Source organism: Pseudopodoces humilis, chromosome 4 (genome assembly GCF_049639895.1).
Source record: "Pseudopodoces humilis isolate 2021_Gansu_Grassland_sample_001 chromosome 4, ASM4963989v1, whole genome shotgun sequence".
Classification (NCBI taxonomy): Eukaryota; Metazoa; Chordata; class Aves; order Passeriformes; family Paridae; genus Pseudopodoces; species Pseudopodoces humilis.
Genome location: NC_142203.1, coordinates 21,255,486 through 21,278,621, shown reverse-complemented (window position 1 = coordinate 21,278,621; position 23,136 = coordinate 21,255,486). Strand labels below are relative to the sequence as shown.

Sequence of the window (23,136 nt, the reverse complement as noted above, 5' to 3'; positions counted from 1 at the left end):
TTACACATTCCTTTTTATAAAACTATTTTAGTTTGTATTAAACACTAATAATGCTGCAATTTAATGCTGAGATTAACTGACTTACTGAGTTTTCCTAGCTTTATTTATTAGGCAAAATAAAACAGCAGTATCAAAAAAAGATATCTTAGAATACTTACCTGTTGGTAGCTAGGACACTAATTTGGATTAAAGGATTAAATTCACACCTCCTGAGTAAGGGAACAACAATTTCCTCATGCAGTTTTGGTGATTTACACCTGAAGGTACATACTTCAATGAGGAGGAATATCATTTCTTTGCCATTAGTTTTTTGAATCTAGCCCTCATATATACTTCCTCTTATTTCTTACTTCAGCAATTTAAGTTGATAAAGATTGTCAAGGATGGAATTTCACTGTCAGACAAAAAAAGGGAATCTTAATTTGGTGTAATGTAAACCCTTTTAGTTTTTCCCCTCCAGCACTAACTGAAAAGATAAAATATTTAGAGAAACTTATTTAACACTCAGAATTGTTAGAGTGGCCCAGTGTAATCCAACAGTCTAGCAAACATGGTATAATAAATTTGTGATACAACTGGCTTAGCAGGAAGCTGTTTTCCTACTATTCAGGGTTTGACTCACATCGTTAATGAAAAAGAAGAGTGTTCTAAACATCTGTTAGCAGCTTACTTTTAAACTGAAGACAGTCTTCATATCACTAAAAACACACATTTTCTCAGCTGTCACAGTTTCAGGCTTCGATTACATTTGGGCTAATGATCCCTGTATGTTATTACCTCATAAAAATCACCAAAAAAAGACAGTATTACCCTTGAATGCAGCTTAGTTCTCAGGAACAAGATGAATATGATACAACTAACATACACTTAAAACAATGATAATAATACTCACAAAAGAGATAATGCGAATAGTATTTGTTGTCAGGAAACAGTTGTTCCTCAAACTTAGGTTCTGAATACATCAAAATACAGTTCTGAGCACTGTAGACATGAAGAGCAATATGATTTTTTCTTTTCCTCTGGGATGAAATTCATAAACATAGACAATATCATGCTGTTGTTGTTTAATCCCAGTCAGCAACTAAGTAACATGCAGTTGCTCAATTACTCCCCATCACACAGAGAGCTGGGGAGGACAACTGGGGAAAAATGGATAAAAGCAAATAAAATTTAAATATTGTAATAATAATGATAACAAAAACAACTGTAAGGAAAGTGAGACTAAAAAAAAAAAAGAAAAAAAAAAAGAGAGAAATAAACCCCAAGAAAGACAAGTGATACATAATTCAATATTGCTCACCACTTGCTGACTGGTGTCCAGCCGTCCTCAAGCTGTATGAGCAGCTCCCACCCAACTCCCCCCAGTTTATTTACATGAGGTTAGGGTATGGAATATCCCTTTAGTCAGTTTGGGTCAGCTCTCCTTGTTTTGCTCCTCTTGGCTTCTTATGCACTTCCCCACCGGCAAAGCAGAGGAAACTGAAAAGTCCTCACTTTAGGGTATGCACTACCTAGCAACAACTGAAACATCAGTGTGTTAATCAACATTATTCTCACTCTAAATCCAAAACACCACTAAGAAGAAAATTAACTCTATCCCAGCCATACCCAGGATGATTGCTTACAAAAACCTTATAAATCAGGAAATGATTTATCAAGTCTACTTGAATTTCTCCATCATCTCTCTCACTGACTTGTCAACCTACACAATTCAATTAATTCAAAGCCATGCAACCACGTGGCATCCACCCTCATTTCATCAACATTCTACCAAGGAAGAAAAGACTGCCTTTTTTCTTTATAATAATTGTGCTAAAGAGTAAAAACTATGAAAATATTTCGTACCTTTCCACATTAATAAAGAATATGTTCAAACTAAAAATTATGGCTAAACTTACTCAGTGGAAAATTCATTAGGTAGCAATGCCTGCATTAAAAAACCAGCAGCTCCTCTTGCTACCTTCCCCAAAAGTCCATAATTGCAAACCATTATTGCACACATGAAAAAGTGAGCAGCAAGAAAAGAAAGTCCAGACTTTCTGAAAAGTGCCTACTAATCACAGATTCCCATCCTGAACTGTCCAGTTTTTAATCCTATAGTCTGTACAGTTGATGATAGCAAGGCTCCACATTCAGTTCTGTATATTTAATTCATCATTACAAAATAATTTTGTTACACCATACATTGTCAATAATCTCACAGTAAAAAAGCCCTGACCTCATTAAAGTAATTATTAGGAAGCTAGGGCTCAGACAATTTACAGGAAACCATTTTGTTCACTCATGTCCATTCTCCTTTTCAATACTTAGGCAGCATCACCATGTCATTCTCTTCCTTTCACAGCATCAATATTCAGTCTCAAAAGCCAGAGAAGCAAAGAAACCAATGTTGCTGTTCTCCCCATTCAAAACTAGATAACCACTCTTCTGTAATAAAAACAATGAGTTTTACCTCTGTGCATGTATTACCTAAAAAACATCTATGTCCTTCTGCTCTGTTTGTCACAGTCTTCTTAAAAACTAAAAGCAAGCCTAATCCCATCTACAAAGACACCCTGCTTCTCATCATGGCCATGACCACACTGTCTCTGGAAAAATTGCTATGCAGAACCCTGTGGATGGAAAATGTTAAGGGACAAAGCTATGCAGGGAAGCCTCCTTTCAGCCTCACACCCACGAAATTGCCATCTCATTCTCAGGTACAGAGAAACCACTGCATTTATTGTTCTTTACATAAGTGACCAATAAATGCAGTGGCATGATTGGAAGATATTAAGAAAATTACAGAGAACACATCATCAACATTGAAGTGGTATGTGCAGTGATGATGCCAATAATCACAGAAAGGAATACTTTCAGTGAAGCTTCCTATGCTGGGCCTCGTGCCTTTTGTCAGGCTAAAAGGAGAAAACAACTAGGAAATGTACTTCATGTTCAATAGAGAAAGGGCGATTAAGCCATGTAATTTCCACATCATTTTAAGTCTGGTAAAAGCAGCTGAAAGACTAGCCTAAAAAAAAGAGCTTCATTATTTGGGCTATTTTAGCCCAGACAAGTATAATTTGGACATGTATTATTATGTGTCTTAAGTACACGGCAAGTCAAGGCACATGCCAAGCCGTTAGTTGTACTTATTTATTTAGGAGTACAACAAAAGTTCTTGCAGAAAAAGAATTACAAAAAATCATATAATAATAAATCTTCCTAAACATAGTGCAGATATCTTCTAGATGATGTTTAAATACTAATGGCATAAGTTAAGTTGTCTGTTGCATAAATTACGTATTCTGGACAGGTACAGAAATACTTAGATTCAGACACAGACTATTTTATTTATATTACCTTAAGCATTTTACTCTTTTAGGTAAGACAATTGCTATGCTAATTCCCTTAATAGCAGAATTACTTAAAGCAAAGGGAATGCTTCTCTAAAGTTTTGGGGATTTTTGGTAGTTTCTATTGACCAAGAAACCCCCATCATGATGCGTGTTGAGATATATTTTTCTGTAAAAACTAAAACTTCCAAATCTAAAGAACACAGGAGGCTAACAAATCCACCACCACACTTTTTTTGTAATTGTTGCTACTTTTTTCATCAGAAGCTTCAGAAAACATATTTATGTGTGACTGCCCATCCTAGTGTTTCAACCATAAATAATTCATTTGTCAATGAGCAAATAAGAAATCCGTTGCTTACTGGAAGTTTATCTTTCCCAGCTTAGGAAGAGATTGAAAATGGCCTGAAAAATGAAAATATTTACACATTAGAAATTAAATGTACACATTTTCCTCTTCTTCTTTACACACTACAATTCATTTATGCATTGACAGCGCATAATAGCTTCTACAATGGTATTCTTGTGATCTCACTAGCCTTTCCTAACAACACTTCCTTAATGAGATTATAAACTTCATTGTCATTTCACTATCTCCAGAGCTTTCCTTATACATAGTTCTATAAAGATAATCCTGAATAGAAGCCTATAAATTATGTCAGAAAGTATATGATGAAAGTATTTACTAAATATGGTTAACCAGCTGAACTCAAAACTGTTCCAGTGGTGCATTTATAGATGTTTACTATCTTTGTCTGCTTGCACAGAAAAATGAAGGCCTCCAGAACATTGACTCTGAGAGCTACTGTAATTTTTAATAGCGAGAAGTATGCAATCAATGTCAGAGGCAATATTCCTATCAATATATGAAACTCATAAAATCTCCTGTTTGCTACTTATGAACTACTGGCAAAATTAATGTGGTGCTTGTCCCAGTCAAGTCTCAATCAGTTTAGATTTGAGAGAAGTAATACGTAGGACCTACAAAACACAATCAAGCCTCTTCTTTGTTTGTTTGGTTTTTGGTTTTATTTTGGTTGTGTGATTTTTGTTTAGTTTTCTTTGGTTTTTTTGTTTGTTTGTTTGTTTTGTTGATTCCACTAGTTTCCAATACAGCTGATATCTAAGCAATCAAAATTACCAGGTGACAGTTACCAGGCATCTTGGCATCATAGCAGTCAGTAACTTACACTAAGGATTGCCATGATGAATGCAAAAATGACAAAACTCCAACTAAAAAAAAAATGCTAACAGAGAAAAGAATGGCACTCGAAAAAGACCTGATGATGTATCCTGGGAAAACCTGTCAGTCTTGTTCACTGGTCAGAAGCACATCACCTTTCAGAAGAAGTAAACACAAATTTTAAGATGAGTAGTATGTACAGGATGCACAGAAAGCCTGTCTAAATTATAATTCCTCAGACACACATTTGGCACTGACAATACGTTTATGTTTACCATTTTCAAGTTTTAGGAACATTTTTATCAGGTAATTTTTCTTTACATGACTTTTTTTTTTCATTTGCCCTTTTGGTCCCTTAGGTGTTAGAAAACTGTTTTGGCAGTATCATAATGTATATTTTAAGATGGAATTGGTTATGCCAAGTGTGAATATAGTCCTGGAGAGCTCATGTATTTTCTCATGACTTTTTAGGTATGTTATAATACATCTTTCATGAGAAAACTATGCGCAAATATTTCTGGGAGGGTGGTTTTCATTCATTTTGTCTCTCAGATAGATGTTTACCAGCTCCCAAAAAATTATTTTCTCAAAAAGGATCTTGTACTTAACTAACATGCATAAAAAAGCAAGAAATTATCAAGAAGAAGAAATCATCTTTTTCTTTGTACTAGAGTATTAAATTTGAGCAATGCATTCCATTTCAAATTAAGAAGCTATAGCTTGTCCCAATATTTATTTACAGACAAGCTTCTGATGAAGATTTACTTAAAAAGCAAGTTAAAATACACATAAATCCTTGCTTATAAGTTGTTGTTATAGAATGTATATGTCTATATATAAATTTAAACATTTATATGTATATTTATGAATTATTTATGTGTCTTGTGTATACATATAATGTACATATAGACATATTAATTCTCTCTGTCTTCTGCTGCTTTGGGTTAGCTGCAGGACAAACCTTGGACAATGTCCAGAAGACTGCAGGCAGTTAGACTGTAGTTTACAAGATCACATCCGCAGCCATGGCTCAAGTGGCCACTACAGCTGTGCCAACAGCAGCAACAGAATTACACTGGGTGGGTGTCTACACAGAAGCACCCATACTTCAGCTTAGTTTCATGCCTAGGGGATACATCCTAATGATAATATGGAAATCACTGTGAACTGACAAACACTTTCATGTCTGGGGGTGGTTCTTCAACAGGAGATATCAATTGTTTAGCTACAAGTTCATTTAATATGAAAAGCACTTGAGCATTGCTTCATGAGGGGTTATGAAATAATTTGTACTATATGCTCAGTAGACAATAATCAAACCATAAAACCAGTCTTGCAAATGAAGCACTTCATGCTGTAAAAGAAAATTTGGCTGCATTTATGGTTTGGTTGCAGATTCTTTTTTTGAGATCCAAGCAATAATTTTAATCAACGTGTTACAAGCTAGCATTTTATTTCACTCTGTCCTTTTCAGGCTCTACAGATTTCTGTTTATTTTCAGAAGCAAATACTCTGAAATATTCAACCTACAAGCCAAAACACTATAAAAAATAGAGCTTTGATGCTTCTTGAAGTTTGGCTACCCTTGTGAAACAAATAAGCCCTACACTGCTAGTGCTGAACAACAACTTGTTTCTTCAGCATCCTTCCCTGAGTATGGAGGTTTGCAGATGAATGTCTGCCTAAACCTGAGGCCTACCGCTGCTTTCCCAAATTAAGGCTGTGTGTCTGAGATGCTCCAAGGGAATCTCCTATCCTCCAGGGAACCCACTTATTCATTCTCACTGTGTATTTTTTAAATGTAAGAGCTAGTTAATATGTGATACTATTTTCATTTTTCTGCCCTTATTTTTTGCCCAACTTTTCATGCTGAGTCAAAGCAAATTTCCTTAATTAGTGTGAACTCATATCTGTGTCAGCTGGAGGTAGAACAAAGATTAGTAAAAAAAAGAAATTTTATTTCTAATGATCAGTGACATATAGCTAGTAAAACACTTGGGAAATTGATTAAAAAGCTTGTCTATGTAGTTGAACATGGGCAATATCATAGTAAGTAAATACTGAAACAAAAAATATCAAGGATGAAGCAGGTTCACATTTGGAATTACTGACAAAGTAAGTCATATAGAGTATCTAGTGCTGGGAAGTTCCTTATCAGTGCTGCACCTATTACCACTTTAATTAATTTGAGGACCTTGCCATCATTGCCTTCCAGTTCTTAGCAACAAGTAAAAAGATGGAAGGTCTCACATGTAAGAAAAGACATTAGCACATTGTATCCCATGTAAGTCAGTATTTTTTCCGTAAAAATTCAGATTTCCTGTGGTGTACTTTTAAAAGAGTCAGTTCCTGGAGCTCAGTATATAACAGAAAACAGGATGATATTAATAAAAATCCCTATGAACCTACACTCAATGAACAAAAATAAATTACTTTGGTATAAAGCATAATCCACATGACAAAGGAAAAAACCTTTTATCAGTCATTGAAAGGGACATTAAAATCATTACAACTGAAAGTTCACACAGAGCAGTTAAATGCTTTAAAAGACTTGCATCTGCTATTATTTATAAAATTTTATGTTTCAATTTTTAGAGTTTAGAGGTTTTTGTATAATTACATGTCTTAAAGTGACCTGTAAATGGTTTGAAAATCATCCTCCCCAGAGTACATCTTCCAGCTGACAGGTGTAACCTTTTCTCATTCGGCCTGAAGCTAGGAAGGATAGATGATAAGTGAGCTGGCAGCACTCCACCTCCTTATTTTTCAAAAAAACCCCAAAAAAACCCAGCTATATGGGTGAAAAGAGACATGTAGGACACAATGTAACTATCAATATTTCTGCCTTTTTTTTTTTTTTTTTTTTTTGACATTTACTGATCTTTCATCTATTTCAAATTACTCAAGCAATCCATCAGCCTTGTAGGATTAGGCCTACTTTGCAAGCCAAAAGGACTTAAAAGACAGAAGGAAAAAGCCGTAAATTCTTTGATGCATTTTTTTCTGCAGTTTTCCTGTTGAGGGATGAATAATTTGTGATTCTAGCTAACCACTTGCTGTTCATTACCGTGTGCTTTACAGGATTTATTTTTTCCTTTGTCATTTGGCAGAAATATTTTGCCACACAAGAAAAAGTATTAATTTCATTGACAGGAAATATATGGAGATCACTGAAATTACATTATCCTGTTCTCCCTAAACATGCCAATGTGACTAAAGGCATACAATGATTCACTATTAGTACTATTCATTATTATTCTGGTTAGTCAAAATACTCAAATTCAATTCTTTTCCTTAAAACAAGCTTCTGTGATATTGCTGGACGCTGGGATGTTCTGTCTCTGTTTCTAGGAACTTTTAGCTACTAGAAATTATTGAATAGCTCACAACTGAATCTTGGGCAGAAATCTGTAAATGCAGTACAGGTCCTGAGGCAAATGTATGGAGTTTACTACAAGTCCTCATGCTTCCACAACCTATTTTGGGAAGACTTCCCACCCACCCAAACACAGCCCTTTTCCACAACAAGGCAGAATAGAAAGGGTTCCATCAACTGCTTGAGCCTTTCTGCATTGTGAAATAAAAATACTAAAGCTTCTGCACATTCATTTACCAAGCCTTAACCAATTACCTTCTTGAGCTCACAAGGAAATCATGGTATAAGGAAGAAACTGAATATAAACCACAGAGACTGAATATATTTTTAGATTGGAAGGTGAAAAAAAAAATCAGGATATTATTTGGTATCTTCATATGCATTGTACTTTCAGCAACAAATATGCATGAAAGAGATCAACCTGGCATGACATTTACATCGAACACATTTGAAAATCTCCTAATGGAAAACAATATGTATTTTATGGGAATGTTAACCTTGAAAAGAGATCTAATTTTTCATTACTCTATTAGAACGTATGTGCTTTCAGGATTATAAAAATAAATACAGGAATTTGTAACTTTTGCAAGTATACAATGATTCAATGCAAACTTTCCTTTTCAGGGGTCAACTTTTATTTCAACAGCTCAGGCAAATGCCTGTTGAAATGAAACAAGAGTTAGTTCTGTGAATCATCTCTTAAAATCTACTTACTAGCTTTCTTACCCCCCACTCAAACACAACAAAACACATGTAACTGACATCAAAAAGGCAGAAATAACAGTTTATCAGAAATATCAGCATTTATATTCTTCTTAGGCATTGAGAATTACGCCTTTTAATTTATTTTGAGCAATCCCAGAAATGAGCTTCCAGATAATTCCAGATATTCCAGACAATATTCATAAAAATATTGTTATGTAGGTTTGATATAACATTGTTGTATGTGTTACACACCATGTGACAGGAGCAAAAGGGGAAGGAAACACTGCTGAATACGTAATTTGGATAATTCCCTCTGTTCCAGTCATAATGCACTCTGTTTTGTTTTGGTGGTGGGTTTTGGTTTTTTGAGTTTTTTGTTAGTTTTGTGTGTATGTGTGTGTGTGTGTGTGTGGTCTGCAAAGAATTGTGTTTTGGACAGCACAATGGAGAGAGGAAGTATTTACCAGAAATTCTTACCTGCTTAAAATAGTAATGAAAAATAAAATGGCTTGGTGTTTCTCCTGCATACTCAAGGAGAGAAGGTGTAGCTTTGGCCTGATCAAACTTTCTTCACAATTACTATTGAAAAATAAATTATTCCTCGCTATCACTTTCCCCTTTTAAATTCATCTAAGCACCTCTTAAATCTTAATGCTTATAAGGGCATCTAAGTAGGAGCAATACAATAATTTTTATTCAAAGAAGACTGGAATGCTTGCTTTTATGTCCAATCCTTGTATCTTGTAGCCATAAATAAGTCCCAGACACTAACCTTAATCATCTGTCAATAACTGGAATAACATAGTTACTGCTTGCAAAGAAAAATACATTCCCTAGATTAAAAAAGGCATCAATTTGTAAGCATCACTGAAAGTAAAGACACTAGATTTACTTTTGTAAACTGTTTTACCTGTGCCATAGTAATTTTCCAATAAGAAAACAAAGAAACAGAGAAAGAGGAAGAAATATAAGAAACTCTTAGCATTTGAGCATATGAATCACTGCACTAATCTCAACTGTAATTCAGCATCAGCTGAAAGATCAGTGATGATGTAACAAAATCTTCATGTACCATATCAAAACTGCAAAATACATGAGGGACAAATGAAAAGCTGACAGCTCATTTCTGAAAAGCCTTTTTCCACACCACCATCAGACTCCATTTTGAGTGAAGTCTTACCACTCCTCCCACCAACACAGAGTGTGTGCTGAACACTAAATTGCTAGCTACATCCTTCTGAAATCTTCTATTAAAGTCTCAGGATAACCGAAATTATTTTACTTTGAGAACCAAATTTTAGGCTATTTTAGGGAATGTCTAAACTTACTCCAGGAGAGAGCAGTTGAAAAGAGGCTCAGCTGCCCTTGCTGCTGCAATGAGTGTCAGGTAACTCCACTCATCCACAAGAGAATATGGCTTTACTTAAAGGGCTGGGGGAGACAAGTTAAAGAGTCAGAAGACTTCACCTCCTCTGTAGCATGTGAGAAGTCAGCTTCTGGTGTGAGACCTGAGGAGGAAGGACACAAAGACAGAATTTGGTGAGGTTTTCACTTGCTGTTTATGACTGTTGAGAAAGCAGGAAAGCTGTCATGAAGCATGACCTGCCTGGTGATCACATTTGCAGAAGCAGCAGCTCAGGGTCTGGAGGAGATCTGAAGGCAAACTGTGGCTAATGGGGAGGTTTTAGAGGTGATGCCCCAAACGAGTGCCCTTGGCAGTGCATACATAACTGCTGGACACACAGAAGAGGGTGTGTTTGTGGAGCCTGCAAAATTTCTCCTGCAAAAGAGAAATTCACTTCTTCCTTCAGGAACAGGATACAGTAGATGAAAAAACAGATTCTCTGTCCCTTCAGTATGATACTCATACTGCTTTTCTAAAATCCAACCTATATGTACATTATATCATCTCAGTACTCTCTTTTCTTTTGCAGCACCTTCCTCTAGTAAAATCTCAGAGCAGCCATGAGCAGCTGAAGCCATTCTGCTACATACAGAAACAGTGAGTATGCTTCAGAAACAGGGAAGCTGCGAGTTTAAAATGCCTCAGGCAGAGGAAGCAAGTCAATTTGGATTTCTCTTATCTCTAGCAACAGAGGGCAAAAGAAAGGCAGTCTATAAACACCATCTCCTTCTCCAGCAATTTGTAAACCTAGCACATCTGTCCCATGCTTTATTTATGAGTGAATGAAAAACAATTGGATTTGTGTCAGATAGAATATCTAAACGCTGAAAGGAATGACAGATTTCGGTTTTTCATTTTGGCCATACAAATACACAGCTCATGTTTACTTTCACTATGAGTCAAAATCCACTGTCATTCCTTAGAGTTATAATTAAAAGGATGGATACAAACAAACCCTTTGCCCCTGCTGGCTTGCTTTTCTTGAAACAATGCCACCTCAGATGGTGAAAATATTGTAAAATTGAAACTGCCACTTTTTCTTTTTGATGACTTGGACTCTGAGATCAGTACTGTGTTAACTTTATTTCTCATGTGTCTAATTTCAAGAGAAATGTCACCATAGAGCTACAGATAGCAACCAAACCAGTGAACCTTCTATCTTGCCTGTAGGCTGAAGTCAAATTATACACTAGTTAAAAACGGGGAATTACATGGCATGCAAGGATTTTCTACAGTAGAGATTAGAGGTGAATAATTCTTTCCATGTATTATTCTCCTTCCTTTACCCAAAAATAGCTCCCATAAATAAGAAAGTTCAAAAACTGCAAACTATTTAAGAGTTTGCTGAACACTGTATTGATGGATAAGGGTGCATCAGAAGTAGCTAAAGTGCATACTGTGCTTTAGAAGTTTTAATTGAAATACAAGTCTTAAAATATATTAGCTGTTCAGATAGTAATTATTTTATAAATCTATGTATAGAAGCAATACTAATAATTTTATTTTTATTGCAGCTGTCCAATAGTGGCAGTACAAAAGCTTAGTTGGATGATGGTATCTCAGACGATTTTTTTCCCCTTTAAAAAATAAGCAATCAGGAAAAAGTGACATAAAGGCTTTTCCAGAAGGATCAATATGCTCTTCGTCTTGTTTAAGACAGTAGCAGAAAGTTCTCTCTCATATAATCACAAGATTAAACATACAAACCCCCTTTGTTTAATAGGATTTTAAAACAAAGGCCTGTTAACTGAGATGGAATTTGAAGGAAAATCCAAGGAGGTTATTCAAGTTTTCTATATTTAAAAAAAGGTAATTCCTATTGTTGATTCCTATAGAAACCTGCACACAAGTAATGATTAATAAAATTTAAATTTCTCATATAATTTTACAGCAATTACAAAAGTTATGTTTAAAAGTATCCTAAGATGACATATTCCCAGTGAACTAAAAATCTTATATTTAGAAATTGCACTTATTCATAAAAATATTGGGTGCTTTTAGATACTTACAAAAATGCATGGGTATTAAAAAAAACTAATTTTAAAAAATCAGCTTAGGTAATCATTGCTTGGTTTAATACTTTTACAATATATTTATTTATTTCACTCCTGTCGTACTGCACTAGTGATAAATTGATGGCTTTTGATGAAAGATACAGAAGTAAAATTTGTATTAACTGTTTTGTGCTGAGTCATTTATGCTCCATGAGATCTAGTGCAGATTGATTTCCACCTTTCAAACAAGCCTGTAATACAGAAGCTACATGAAAGGAACATTGCACCTATCTTTGGGTTGTTCTGCTCTCTTCATTGTGGTGATGCCTCAGAACAGGTAGACACCTCCCCACCTACATATGCCCTGCTGACAGGCTGACACTACAGCCTGGACACTGCTGAGGTATCTGCATCAGGAAGAAACAGATCTACAAGGGCTGCAGACACAGGCCCACGGCAGAGATAGGGCTGACTTGTACTGCCTCTTTGCAGACCCTCCAGGGTGTGTCTACACCACCACCAACACCACCACGGTGTGCAGACACAACAGCTGGCGGGGCTTGCTGTTCCTGCCTCAACATCTTGCTGTATCCCACCTGCCTGGCAAGTCTCCACTCCTCTGAGGGCAGGCGGGCTCACAGCCAAGGTGCAGCAATTCAGTATGGTACATGCTTTTACTCGAGAAAATCGCACTCCAAAAAATTCACAGAACTGACAATGAATATTGTAATTTTATTTCTTCTAGATTTACTGGAATATTTCTATCAAGGCATTGTTTAACAAAGGTGGAATCTGCTCCCTGAAAAATGCAAATGTCCTCTCCGTGGAAATGTATATTAATAGTCTTGAAAACTTCTCAAGACACTGAAAGACTAGAAGACACTCCAGTATTTTTGACCTTTTCCAGAAGAGTGACACTGTTATAAAACATTCATGCACAAATGGGTCTATCCATCTAATATCTCTGGATTTGAATACTTCCATAGGCATTTATGATACCAACATTCTAATTCTTAATTTAAACTTTGGTATTTTTCTTTTAATTGACATATAATACATGTGAACTTGTCACTCATGAAGGAGCTGATAGTCTCAGGATGGATTGTTCCAGTTATGCAAACTTACATAAATTTAGGTGATGCTAAAAGTACACTAAGTTTCTCTCAACAAATGGAAATTTTTTTCTTTTTATTAGTTGAGACATCCAAGTTTATAGCAGTCCTCTCTTCAACTTCTCATCCATACTAATTGTGCTTTCTGCATGGCTGCCCTTTGCTCTTTGCCCTGTTCAATACTGTTGACTGTTCTGACAAAGTTCCAGTAACGAAAGCATACTCCCTACCTATCATATGCATGCACCTTCTGCCCACAAGTTTACTTCAATAAGGACTTACAAAATTAAAACATTCACCAGACACAAAGCCAAAAATTCAACTCTATTTCCTGTCATAGTTTCCTCTTTGTTATGAATTCTCATTTATTTTTTCTTTAGAAAAATCATTGAGACTTTCATCTGGCCTCTTTCTGCAGCTCTTGAAGAATTTCTCAGCCAATATTGACTCTGTGTGGGGTTAGCGGCTGATTTTCACTGAGAAATATGTTTTGTTTAACCATGTAACATGTATTAGAGTTGCTGAAAACACTATGGTTTTCTACAGCACAAGCATTACAATACAATGAATTTACATTTTTTCTCATGGCTCAGTTCACCCTCGAAGCAAATATAGGTTTGTGGAAGAAAATTAGTTAAATAGCTTGTTTTCTTCTTTGATAAATTATATGCCCTGCTTCAATTTAAATAATGAAAAGAAAAAGAGATACGCTATGTCTAAGTAACACTCTTATAGAATATGGAATTTATAGGTGTATTTCACACTTAAAACAAATGCACTAATAAAAATACATTGAATCTGTATTTCCAAGTCTTGGTGGTACTTTTTTCCCTGTTTCTTTTCTAAAATGCAAGGTTAATTAGCAGTAACAATGCAAATTGGCCCTGGTGTCAGATGTCACAGCATTAATTATTACAGAAAATACATAGAACAGTGACACTCAAATCTTAGTGCACAGGAGAGTCATTCATTAATTTTAAGAAGGTTTTAGCAAGGAATCCTAGGTTGAACATAAAAACTAAGATGAGATTTTAATGTCTCTACATCATTAACTACTTTAGAGTGTATTTCAAACTCATAAAGCTATCTCATTTCGTACCCATGGCAGAAATCACATAGCAGGCCAGAACTTTCTAAATAATGTATTTAATAATTTATTTATAGGATATCTAAATGCAAATAGCTGCAAAGGATTGAAAAAGTTGCTCTCATATCTAACCCAGGGTTTAGTTAAGAAATGCTTACACTACTTAAAATTTCAATGTTTTAAACTTTCTACAGCTTCATCTAACCCACAGAGATTAATTGTAACATTTCACACTACTCTTAGGAGATATATTTTCTTTATCCCCTACTTAATTTCAATAAAACCTGTTGAATGCACAGCTAACTGTTATTTTAAAAGTGATATGAAGGTAATGTAAGGCTCTTCAAAGCAATTTGTAAAATTATTGTATTTGCTTAAGTTGTCCACCTGATTGAGTGGCAAAAAAATCCACTAGTCACCTTGAAATTTTCTGGTAACCTTATTTCTGTGTAGACATTAAGCTTTTTACTGATTATATTTCTGTAAAATATAAATTTCAACAAGCTGAAGTGCAATCAGCATGTCTAAGGATAAGAATTTGTAGATGACACAAGATTTGTACCATCAGAAAAAATACATGATCATACTACATATCTGTAGTCATCCTTAAATGTTATCATTTTTGAACATCAGTATAGAAGCTGAAAAAAGAAAGTGGTTTTCTTCATGTTTGACCTTAACCATTCACATTTTCATAACAGGTATTTTCTAAAAATAATTTTATTTATTTAAGCACTATTATCCAATTCTGATCATAACCACAGGGCTGTAATTGGTTTGTATTTATCCCAAATGCCTGCATTTTATACAACTGTTGACATAACAGACCATGACTCTGAAAGATGTTCTGGGCTACAAACCACACATTTCTGTCTTCATCAGAGAGACACAGAGGACCAATAGCATGTCATTTTTAACTAGCTCTCAGCTGAAAATGTATATTAATTTTAAACTATTTTCTCAGTAACTGAAGTTCTAGAAGTTTCTCCTCCAAAAAGCCTCCTCCTTAAGAACTCAGAAATGTGGACAATCTGAAGTTCATTTCTGCTCTAGAATTAATTTCCTCCTGTGACCAGACTTGCTCTTAAATTCATCATCTTTAACACACCAAACCAGTAATACTGTTTTCTATCTGATCCATCTGGTTCCCAAGAGAAGGAAAACCTTTGTGTTATTCCCATCCCTACTGGTGATCCTGAGAGAAATGCTAAGATATTTACGTGCACTGTTTTTGCAACAATCCCTCATATCTCAGACAGGCAAAAAATTCACCCTACCACTTTTTCTGGAGGAAAGTGCAAAGCTTCTTGTTCAGGACGTGAGTATGGTCTGAGAGGCTTCTGGGCCCCTAAGAGTCGAATGCCACAGCCATGAAGATGTTTCACCACTCTTTTCACAGTGATTTCTTATACAAAGTATTAAATGGAAAAATTCTCTGTTGAACTTGCCGACACAGCCTGTAGAGAGAAATCTCAGATACCCTTTTGATTTTAAGAGCATTCACGAGATATGAGCTGCAGAACCAGCCCAAATGGTACCAACTTATCTGCTTGGACGACCTTTTGGGAGCAGACTGGATTTGGAAAGACTGTATACCCTCATTTCTGAGGGTACTTTCAGTGACATCAACTGCAGGAAGTGATCTGCCTCTTGGAAGCATCTCCCCCAAATCTCAGTGTTTCACTGAGCCAGGACAGCAAAGAAGCAAAGACACACAGTGAGGTGATCAGAATAGAACAATTAAATCATATTCATGATATTAGAACTGTAGTCTGTAATATTACTGTCAGGGAAAAACAGAATGCCCTCCACAGCAAAGTGAAAAGCTTGCACATTCAAAAGCACAAAACAGAGCAGCATTTTGTGAAGTGGGGGAAATGGTAACTACTGGGAAACTAAAATATAACAGAAGATGGAGAAAAAGCCTGCTTGGGCCAAGCTGTATTTTGATTTGCATCGTAAGTCTCTAGGACAGAATTTAATCTGATCGTACATATAAAAATACAGATGTAAACCAAACAAAACCATTTTCAGAGAATCTAAAGCTCATATCCAGAGCAAGAGTTGCCATGGGTGAATATTTCTAAAGAAAAATTGTTACACATACCAAACAGAAATCCCTAAGACACATGATAATACACAGAAAGAAACATATTGATCAGGATTTTACTTTGCTTTTATAGGTAGGTATAATCATCCAACTGAGAGTACGATCTCTATTATGCATATTCCATGCAATGCAATTTCAGCTAGACTACTCCAAATATTCAAGACAAGCAATCACGCCCAGTAAAACTGAACAGTAAGAACATTGCCCAGTCAAAATGAAATACGGCAAAACAAAAAAGGAAACAATATCTTTGGTTTTGTTCCTAGATATATCTGAAGTTTGCCAATAATTATTAGGATTTCAGGTAGTGATGTGATACAGATCCACTACTTTACCTTAGAAGGCTCATTTTAAGTTCACCTAGCCCTGTGTTACATGCCACAAATAAATCCGATAACACAGATGCCCAGAAGAAAACACAAGTACAAAATTGTAACTTACTACCTGCAAATGTCTGTTTTAGTGACTACTGAATACTGGAGATGCCTTTACACAATAAAAGCTGCTGTTTAGAACCTAATGTGTTTTGAGCTTTGTAGAAAGGCAAACGAAATTTGCAGGGCTGAGCCACTTTGCCTTGATGATATTCACAGTTGGCTGGGATTTAGAAACAAGCATTCCTGTACATATTTTCTCTGTGAACATAGATTTTAATGGTAAAACTGACCAGATCAAATCCACTTGAAGAGCTTGCCCTTTTTTTTCTTTAATACATCCAGAGAATGCACATAGAAAAGAAAGGAGAGACTTGAGAGATGAAAGTAGATTTTAAATGTTAAAATATCCTTCTAGTAGTAAGAAAAGCAGTATTTCTTTCCCTCCTGTGACTGGATTTTAACCCCATCTTCTATTAGAAGACAACCATGATTCCAAATAACTGTATGAGACTTTTCCCCCATTGCTTTTGTTGAAACTATGCAACTTTTTCAGAAAATAATGCACAAGTCATTGACAAAGAGACAGCATGACTACAGTTAATTACTCACTACAGACAATGGAAGGACCCTGATGAAAAAGGATTATAAACAAAGAAACACATTTTATACCAAAATAGTGTTGTTCTCTCTTCATTTCTATCCTAATAATGTGCTATCCAAAAGGACTTTGACAGCTACCCCAGGGCACTAAGCAGAGAAATTACAAGCAAAAATGCTTTCTGAAGACCTGAAATGGGACGCAGTTTTCAGGTGGATTTGTCAGCATACTTCCTAAGAAGAATATGCTTCAGACCCAAAAAACTCTTCCAATTTTCAATATTAGGCATCAGTAGAGCTCCTATACTATGGTAACATTTGAAAAATGCAATTTGGGTCTTCTGGATCAAAATAAAAATTATTTTGAACAGGTCTCCCCTTGGTCAGGATGTACCTCAAGGCCTCCTCTACACTCAGCATTATTTGGTGGCTTCCTACAAGTCAACAATCCTCAAAAAATACTTTCTTCACCTTTTTTTATTTACTTAACAAGTGTCTCTTTCTTGAAGTCTGCCAGTGCAACAATACTAAATGTTCTCTGTCTTTTCAAAAATTTTCATTCCACATGCCCAAGCATCTTTCTCTGCAGCACGCTTTGCTCTTCTCCCAAGAGGCACAATCTGCCCCCCGTAACCTGCTGTACCTGCAGTACCTACACAGTGCCCAAAATATATGAAAGGACAGAGTAGTTATGCCAGCTGTCACACAGACACATACAATGTCCTAACACAGTCACTGCAATTTACCTTGTGAAACTAAAGAGCAAGAAACAGTAGTCTCATCATGGAGTCAAGCCCAAGTCATCCATATCAAGGACTCCACAGCTTGCATTCTCCTTGACTGCTTCAACTGGTAATTTTCTGAGTACTTGCAAGACACAAGTATGGCTGGTATTTCTTGTAAATGCCTTTTTTATAGTAACATAAGCAATATATGCTATACATCTTATATAGCAATATAAGAAAGCAGGTAGTATTTCCCAGGATCTACTGATAATAAGTAGATTATTACCTAGCTAACTAGTTATCATAACTACTACTATAGTTATTATTAATATTTTAACTATATCTAATTACTATTATAAATAACTATAGAGCTAGCCAGCTAGACAGGAGCAACAGAAAAGGCAGAATAATGTTTTCCTCAGGTGCTTCTCTGGATAAATTTTCCAGGTAACTGAATGCCTGAAGAGAGAATCTAGATTAGGGAAGCAATCTAGATTAGGTTTAATGTCAATCAAGTTACTGCAGTAAGAGACTTGGGAAGCAATTGAGTGCTCTGATTCCACATAATTTCCACCTATTTGCATTCATCTCTACATGTAAAGTGCCCGAGCTGCTGTCCATAGTAATTTAATCACCACCATTCCCAACCTTTCATCTAGCTTGAACATTTTATGAGCTAGCTATGGGATTATTTTATGCAGTTGTGATTTTCTCTCTCTGCAAGGCAAATGAAAGTGCAAAGTAAACGAACACTTTGATGAAAAACTATTCTACAAGACCTGCTGCTATTTCAGAAATTGCAATAATTTTCATCTCTCAAAAGAACGAACTGCATCATGGGTTGCTTTATTACAGGGTGATATTCAAGACAACAATGTTTGATGCTACTGGAATATAGTATTATTTGCAAAGCAATTCTAAGTGTGAAACACTTTTGAAAAATGTTGAATTGCTATTGAGAAAAATGGACTCAGAAGTGACTAACAGTAATGTAACTTCATCTGTTCCAAAAGTTTCCAGCTTTTTTTTCTTAAACAGCATCTTGCTCAAACTTTTTGTAGTGATATGACAAAGTTATCCTCTATGTAACTTTTGTTAGTAAATTCCAAAAAGGAAACACGTATCTTAGGCAGAAAAGGTAATCCAGATAAAAGCACCTTTTTTTGACCAAGTCATTTTCTACAAGGCACTTGTCTCTCAAAGACCACCACATCCAGTCACTAACTCCACATACTACTAAATTAATTCAGTGAGCCAGAGCTTCTTTGCACTGATGTCCTAGTTAAGGGCAAATTAGGGAAAAAACCTCTGAATGGGGTCCCTCCAGAAAACAAAGTCGTGTTCCCTCCCCCAACTGGTTCGGGAAAAGATTTCCTTGGAGAAAAGTGGAAAATGATACGTAACATAAACAAGGCAACCAGGGATACAAGCCCCAGTAAAGCCACCCAGTAAAGTAAAGTAAAGTCACCCCAAGACAACTCACAGTATCAATGAATCTTGTGTTCAGGACTGGAAAGACAGGCATGTCTGTGCTCAAAGGCATTAGTATGGGAAAACTCTAGGAAGGAATCACGGAATCACTTGGTTGGAAGAGACCTTCAAGATCATTGAGTCCAAACCAGCCCTAACACCTCAACTAAACCATGGCACTGAGTGACATATCCAGTCTGTTTTTAAACACATTCAGAGATAGCGACTGCACCACACCCCCCAATCAGACCATGCCAGTACTTTATCACCCTTTCTGTAAAAAGCTTTTTCCTAATATCCAACCTATATTTCCCTTGGTGCAGCTTAAGGCTGTGTCCTCTGGTTCTGTAAGTTGCTGTCTGGTGAAAGAGACTGACCCCCATCCTTCCACAACCTCCTTTCAGGGGGTTATAGAGAGTGATGAGGTCACCTCTGAGTCTCCTTTTCTCCAGGCTAAACAACCCCAGCTCCCTCAGCCGTTCCTCACAGGGCTTGTGTTCCCAGCCCCTCACCAGCCTCATTGCCTCCTCTGGATGTGCTCAAGCGTCTCAACGTCCTTTCCAAACTGAGGGGCCAGGACTGGACACAGCACTGCAGGTGTGGCCTCACCAGTGTCCAGTACAGGAGGAGAATGACCTCCCTGCTCCTGCTGGCCACACCATTCCTGATACAGGACAGGGGCCATTGGCCCCTTTCTGCCTGGGCACTGTCCAGCCACACCATCCCCAGCCTGTAGCACTGCAGGGGGTTGTGGCCAAAATGCAGGACTCAGCACTTGGACTTACTAAACTTCATCCCATTGGACTCTGCCCATATATCCAACCATTCCAGGTCTCTCTACAGAGCCCTCCTCTCTACTAAGATCAACACATGCTCTCAGCTTAGTGTCATCTGCAAATTTACTAATGAAAGACTCAATATCCTTATCAATACAAATATTGAACAGAACAGGCCCCAGCACAGACCCCTGAGGGACACCACTGGTGACTGTCCACAGCTGGATGCAGCACCACTCACCACCACTCTCTGGGCTCAGCCAGTTCTTAACCCAGCAAAGCATGCTCCTGTCCAAGCTGTGGTCTGCCAGCTTCTCCAGGAGTTTACCGTGGGAGACAGTGTCAAAGGCCTTGCTGAAGTCCAAATAGACAACACCCACAGCCTTTCCTGCATCTACCAGGAGGGTCATCTGGTCATAAAAGGAGATCAGGTTGGTCAAACATGACCTACCCCTCCTAAACCGGTGCTGGCTGGGTCTGATACCCTGGCCAACCTGTAAGTGCTGCATGATGACACTCAGTATAAACTGTTCCATAACCTCACCAGGTACTGAGGTCAGGCTGACTGGCCTATAATTACCAGGATCCTCCTTCCCACCCTTTCTGCGAATGGGAGTCACATTGGCCAGGGAAGCTGACAGTGTCACTAACTAAAACCAATGAAAATCCTAAATGGCTTTATTCACTGTTCCAGCTATAAACAACAGTGACCTATGGTACTAATGACAGAGCAACACAGTGTTTGCACTTCAGTTCACAAAGAAACACAGTTAAGAATATATGTGGTGGTGGAAAGACTGAATCAACTGTGGAAAGTTCTCAGTGAAGGGCCTGAATGCACAGACTCACATACTTATAGCAGGTATCCCTAGAGAGGTAAAAGAATGATGCTAAACATGACTTGAGACAATATTCTGTGTTAACACAGTAATAAACACAGTTTGAAAATTTCTGAGGAAAATTCAGACTTTTCTGAAAAAAATACTTAATGTTTTTGCCACTTTTCAACTAATTCAAGAAAATTAAAACCAAACCACCCAGAACCACTGCATACATGAAAGAATTCCAATATAGCTTTCTACAGCTTGCTAAGTCTGAAACAGCATGGTATACACATGCATTAAAACCTACCTTTCACAGTGCATTAACCTCTGAGCAAAAACAGTTTTAATAGATGGTTTTGAAAATACATAGTAAGAATCTCAAACATATCTTCTGGAGAGAACTTCACAATTAAACTAGACATTATTATTAATATCTGCCCATTATTGGGCATGTTCAGGGATGCTGAATCAGGCAGCGACTTTCTAAGCCAATTTGTATTAGGTCATTTTAGTCACTTCCAATCAGTTCATTAAGATAAAAAGATCAGAAAAAAACTGAAACTGGAAGGAATAGGTGGAGTCCAATCCATAGCAGAGCAGACTTTAGAGTTAGGTCAGGTTGCTTTAGGCCTTGTCCCAAAGAAATTTGAATCTTTCCTGGGGCTCTGCATGTTTATGTGGCATGCTGAGCCTCTGCCTTCAGCGCTTACCAGCTCTCAGCATAAGAAATGTTCATAAATAACTCTGCTTTCTGATACTTGAATGCATAACTGTGAAAAATTCCCAGGTTCTGGGAGTGCTCAAGGCTGGGTTAAATGGGGGTTCAGGCAACCTGGTCTAATGGAAGTTAAATTTTTCAGGTATATAGGAATTTAAACTACAAAATAAAAATATTTAAGAAATAACCACCAGTCTGAATTAGGAAGCAATACCAGTTAGATGGTAACTCCTTCCCTGTTTCTTTTAATATGATAGGAAAATATATTAAAAAACCCCAAAACTCTGGGAAAAAAACTAAAAATAAATGTAGCAAAATAATTACCATAATAAAATATACATAAAAACTATGACTATCAAGGATAATCCCACTAATGGAAGCTAATTTTTAGTATTCAGAAAAGTAAAGGCCTTGTTAATTTACAAATCTGCATGAGCACTACATTGCTTGGAGAATTGCATAACCTGAAAAAAATTAGTTTGGTCCAGAATAGCATGTATGAATATCTGCAAATTTAATTTGCAAGTATTTTTATACAGCCATACAACAAAGTTTATGAATTTATCAAAAAATACTTCATCTTTTCTGGTGGGCTGGAATGAGTTTTATTAATTTATCCTCCTTTAACCTTGGGATTAATCCTAGAAATTTCTGTGGTGCAAATCTGTCCAATTGATCACTACCAATCTTTGTGTACTCGTGAAAAGTGACAATCTGTCTTAATTCTGGAGGATAATCTGTTACAGACTTGTCACAGCACATTTTGTCAGGAAAGAGCAGTGGGCACTTCATGCACCTGCTGCCAAAGGCTGGAGCCTGGGAATCGCTCTCCATCACTGCCCAGTGTCTGTGGCAGAACACAGAAGTGAAGCACCTTTCTGTGATTCTCCAAGATGCTTGCAAACTTACATGTTTCAAACTCAGGAGCTATGCTGCAGGCTCGAAAAATTTTCTGTAAAGTGGAATTTCTGATTTGCTCTGCCAGCTCTGTCTAGGAAGTCTCTCTGTTTATAAATACTTGAAATTTTATTATGCTGATTTCTAACGTTGTCTCAGGTATTTTGAAATATCTGTCATTTGAAAGTAGCTATTTAAAAAAAAAAAAAAATTACTTAATTCTTTTAAAATCTTATTACCCTGTTCCTCAACTATGTGATTAGGCCCTCTTTTCCTAATTATTACATAAGCTGTTCCAGACAGACCCTATAATATGACTGCCACCATTTTCAAAAGTTAACCAAATGTAAAAACAGTTCTTAAGAAACCATGTTTTTATAACTGGGCACAGAGCTAAGATTCCTACAACAAAGACAGTTAAATACCCTTTTTGTTCTATTGTGAA

At 36.6% G+C, this 23,136-nt stretch overlaps 1 protein-coding gene across 2 annotated transcripts in view; it reads right to left on the bottom strand.

Annotated features, from left to right (window-relative positions):
* The window catches only part of PRR16 (proline rich 16), a 142,359-nt gene that overhangs the window by 3,286 nt on the left and 115,937 nt on the right, over positions 1–23,136 (bottom strand). The gene's annotated exons all lie outside the window — the stretch shown is intronic.